The sequence below is a fragment of the Theobroma cacao genome, chromosome 10 (genome assembly GCF_053813885.1).
Source record: "Theobroma cacao isolate CCN51 chromosome 10, ASM5381388v1, whole genome shotgun sequence".
In the NCBI taxonomy this organism is placed as follows: domain Eukaryota; kingdom Viridiplantae; phylum Streptophyta; class Magnoliopsida; order Malvales; family Malvaceae; genus Theobroma; species Theobroma cacao.
The window spans coordinates 27,819,301-27,824,520 of NC_142648.1; the positions used below are offsets into that span (position 1 = coordinate 27,819,301).

The 5,220-nt window shown below is 37.8% G+C and overlaps 1 pseudogene; it reads right to left on the reverse strand.

Moving 5' to 3' along the window:
* Positions 1-442: 442 nt before the first annotated feature.
* On the reverse strand, positions 443-4,094 carry LOC108663793 (putative disease resistance RPP13-like protein 1 pseudogene; annotated as a pseudogene).
* Positions 4,095-5,220: the final 1,126 nt, after the last annotated feature.

Here is a 5,220-nt window from a genome sequence, read left to right on the forward strand (position 1 = left end):
CATATACTTTAATTCATATAAATCAAATTCTTATATTTTCAAAATTTGTTAATGTCAGTCAAATCATTAACATAATCAAATTTTCTCATTTAAAGTTCTGACGTGACGCATACGTGGTTAATTACTAGTGTTGACGTGAAATTTTGGAAGATTTTAATGGCCAAATTTTGAATGATCAAATTGTTTGATTTAGCCCCTATAATCTATCAAAATGTTAAATTTAATTGCTCTATTATAATTTTTATAAATCAAGTCCAACTTTTAAAATTTGTTAACCAATCAATCAAGCTTTTTCCGTTAAAGTTGTTGATGTGGATAACCCCTAACATGACATGACATTGATGAATGCTTACGTAGAATTTCTACACACTAATAGGACCACATATAGTAATAACCAAATAAAAATCCAAAAAAGTTAATAACAATTTTTATACTGCTCGAATTTATTTTACAATACTCAGCAAATTAAAACTTGTGTTTGGTGAGACTTTGCCACTGCAAATAACCAATGTAAACCTGATAAATCAAGTCAAACATTACAAAGATTCATCAATGTAGGACCGCATGGTATCACAATGCATAAAGTCATACAAGCGAACAAACTGTAACTCAAGTTCGTACAGTCAACTTCAACCGATTCAAAACGAGTTTGTTCCGCCAACACAGTTGTTCTCAATGGACAATCAGACAATTAGGTATGCTTCCATTTTTTGAGATGAACAAACAATACTAGACAATGGGTCAAAGAAATCATTTAAAATGACTGGTTGGAGAATCTCACAGCTTGCTATATTGCAATTGCTAAAGAGGAGACTACTGCTTTGTGGCACCTTGACATACATTTAATCTGTCACAATCATCGATTTGCATTGCCGAAGTGGGAAGCTGGACGGGAAGATTCCCCGTTAGTTTCCTACACCCAATCATTAGGAGTTTGCCAAGGGACGGGAATCCTCGTTCATTTGTGAAAGGTAACCATTGCTCCCAATTTTCCATATTCTCGAACCATAACATTTCCAGGGATTTAAAGGCCACGACACCACTACCGTAGAATTCGAAACCCACGATTTTTACTCCAGCCAGGTGGTGTATGGTGAGTTCTTTGAGAGAGGGTAGTTGCCCAAGTGGTGGCAGTGAGTTGCATTTTTGGCAATTATCAAGAGTTAGGCTCTTCATTTTGGAGAATGAAGCATTCCCTAACCATTTTGGTAAACTCATACCAAAGTACTTTCGAATCTCGAGCCTCTCCAAATTCTCGCCAGGCATTAGCTTGTCAAGTACATTAGCTACATGCTTCGCACTACGATTCTGAGGATCATCCCCTCCACTCTGTCCATTACGGTTCTGAGGATTATCCATTGGATTCTGTGTAGTACCATTATGAGGACTGAGTGCTGCAATCTCTGCATCACGGCAATGAGGATCATCTGCTGCACTCTGTGCATTACCATTAGGAGGATCATCCACCGCATTCTGTGCATTATCATTGTCATGAGGATCCTTGGCTACATTCTCTATACTTCCGTTATGAGGATTATATGCTGCAATTTGTGCATTGCCATCACGCGGATCACCATCCCATTCCAAAATTAACTCACGAAGGTATTTCTTATCCTTTAGATTGGCCTTTTCTGCATCTGCTGTTTGAGAGACATTCTGTAGCTGTAAAATGGAAAGAGCGCCATGAAGACGAAGATCCTTTAGCGCACTAACAGTTGACCCACTATTGTCGCCCACAACAAAATTAGTCAACAGCAGAAGACGTTTCAAATTACCCAACTTTGGAGGCATTTGCAGGATAGGCGTCCCCTTGATATCAAGATGCTTCAATTTGGTAAGATTCTCCATGTATGTTGGCAAACAAGTGAGGTGAGGACAACGTGACAAATTCAGCGTCTGCAAGTTATATAAAGAACATACTCCTTCAGGCAAAAAATGAATTTTAGTGCCAGAAAGGTCCAAGTAGCCGAGTTCTTTTAAGTTGCCAATTGAATCAAGCAACTCCAAGATAGGTGTTCCACTGATGTCAAGATGCTCTAATTTGGTAAGATTCCACAGGTTTGCTGGCAACAGAGTGAGACGATGACAACCTGACAACTTCAGTGTCTCCAAGTTATGCAAACAGCCTACTCTTTCAGGCAAACATCGAAGAGCAGCGCCAGAAAGGTCCAAGTAGCGTAGCTGTTTTACGTTGCAAACTGAATCAGGGAACTTAGTGATATTGTAAGATGACAATGACAATACCCGTAGGCAACTGGGCGCTGGAAACAATTTGTTGAAGACTCCAGAATCGAAAGGAGTCTTCCCATCACCTGGTGATCTGAGCGGAAGGAAGGTCCGCAAAAACTTATTTTTTCCATAGAAGGCCTCAAATTTATAAGGCTTGTCACTTGGCTTCAATATGCATGACAAATGGCGAACCCTTGCAGGGTTTTGGGGAGGGCTACCATTCTCAAACCTGAAGCAAAATTCTCCTGCTGTATATTGAGCTAGATCGTTGACAAGGTCATGCATTATGAAACGTGATTCATCATGACTTTGTTGAAAAATTGACCTAGATAACAGTTCATGAAAGTACTGCTCGCCTACTTCCTCCGTTCTTCTTCTACTGTTTGGCTGCTGCACTAGGCCTTCAGCTATCCACATTCGAACCAAATCCCTTCTCTCAAATTTGTGGCCCTTAGGAAATAGGGAACAATATGCAAAGCAGCGCTTTAGATGAGAAGGAAGATAGTGATAACTCAATCTTAAGGCAGGTAAAATGTCACTCTTGTGAGCAGGTAGATCCCATATTCTACTATTCAGTACATTGTCCCACTCCTGAGCTTCTACTTGTGAATGCAGCAGACTCCCGAGTGTTTTAATAGCCAAAGGCAAGCCTCTGCATTTTTCCACAATTTTCTCACCAATGCCTTTCAGGGTAGAATCTTCATTCGGGTTTTTATTTCCAAATGCATGCTTTGAAAATAATGCCCAGCAATCTCCTTTAGATAACCTCTTCAAATCATGAACAAGCGCATTACGCATCGTGGATGAAACAGTTTGGCTACGTGTAGTTACAATGATCTTACTTCCAGGGACACCAACTTGTAAGGGTCTAAGCAGTAGATCCCATGCTCTATAACTCTCATTCCAAACATTGTCCAAGACAAGTAGAAATTTTCTGCCCATCAATGTCCTCTCCAATGTAACTTGAAGCACGTTTAAGTCATTAATATCAGAACTCGACAATGTGGCAGACTCATAAATTGTTTTCGTGACCTTGAAAACATCAAATTCTTCCGAGACATACACCCATGCTCTCAAGTTAAAATAGTTCTTCACCCTGTCATCATTGTACAAAAACTGAGCAAGGGTGGTCTTTCCGATCCCACCCATTCCTACAATTGTAATCACAGGTATCTTCTGCCCATTCAATCCATCAGACAACAAAATATCAAGAATATGCTTTTTATCATTGTTTCTGAGGCATACTTCAGATTCATCGACCAGGGAAGTTGTGGGTAATCTTGGGATTGATTTCCCTCCTTGGTCTTCTTTCAAATTAAGGATGTCTTTTTCCTCAGCAATTAGTTGCAGTTTTAGAACAATTTTGTCAAGGCGAGTATTAAAGTCTTTTACCTGCTCCTCCTGAACCTGATCTTCAATTGCCATCGCATCCAGTAGATCCTCAGCATCGTAGGCAGCGTCTTTAAGCTTGTCCACCCACTTTTTCACAGAAGGGTTCAGAATTTGCTTCTCCTCGGCATCACCAAAAACTTTCTCCACCGTTAGCAGTAATATCTCCATTTTCTGCAAGAGATCGTCTCTCAACTTCGTACCCCGGAAGAGGCTGATCATCGGCTTGAGGGCCTGCACAGTAGCCAATCTGTCAAACAGTACATTCAGAGTGGACGAGAGAAATGCCCCTCCCACGGCCAATACCACAGCTTCTGTAACCATTTTCTCCTCTTGAGCTAGAAGGATTGAACCAGGAAAAACTAGATTGGAGGAAGACTTGAGAGTGAAGAGTAACTTCTGTGGATATTTCCTTGTTAATTGTGGCGTTGCCTTGACTAAGGTTGACTTGGTTTGCTTTGTTAGCAATTTCTTCTCAGTTTTAGAAGAATTCGCGAGAGACACGTTCTACCATACCATTGCATCCAACTAAAAAGGGGGAAAGGTAAAAGCTGTCAGTTGATCCGGTAATTGTAGATTGTTGATTTTAGCTACTAATTTATTCTCTTCAAGAATTGGTTTACAGTTTAGAACTTTATACAGAATAATAAGAATTACTAGAATGAATGAAGTATTATTTTATACAGAATAATTGAAATAAGTGAAGTACTATTTTATGCAGAATAATTAGAGCAAGTAGAGTACAATTTTATACAGAATAATTAATACAAATAAAACAACTATTTCGTATAGAATAATCAATTCGCATGGATAACAGTGAAAATAATCTAAAATAAGTAGTAAACTTTTATTTCCAAAAAGTTTGTCTTGGAGGCTCAAATATGGGGTAATTAAGAGGTATTCCTCTTAATCTTTTCTTAGAGTACAAGTTTTTTCTTCTCTTACCATGTTCTTTTGTACTTGTTTATGTACACTTTTTTTTCTTGTACTTGTTCATGTATACTTTTTTCTCTTAACTTGTTATCCTATAGCTTTTCATATATACCTCTCTTTTAATACCTTCTATTCGAGAACAAATCTTATTACACCTAATTACTTTGATTGTCATATAATGAGTTTTTAACTGTTACTCATTATATGTAATAAAATCACCATTTCAATATCCATATAATGGGTTACTGTACTGATTTCTCACATTAAAACCCTTCATAATAATATCACTTATTATGCGCATTAAAGCCTATTTTTAAATAATCATCACTTCTAGCACTATGTATAAATGTTCACAATTCATTTGAGGGATTTCACTTTCTTAGTGCTTCTCTCTAACTTTCTCTAATTCTCTTCTTATTTTCTTCCACCTCCCATGATATTTAGTACTTTAAGAACTGCTCCAATCTTCTTTTTCATCGCTTTCCGTATATCTTTTTTACTTATTTGTAACGCTTCCTCTCCCTATCACAAGAACTGACCGTTTACATTAATAAATTTGTAAAATAAAATCAAAAGTTAAAAACAAAAAACTAATCCGCAATATATTTTTTTAAACACCGGTAGTTTTACTGCTCTAAGATGTGTCTCAATAGAGACTTACAGAGAGAA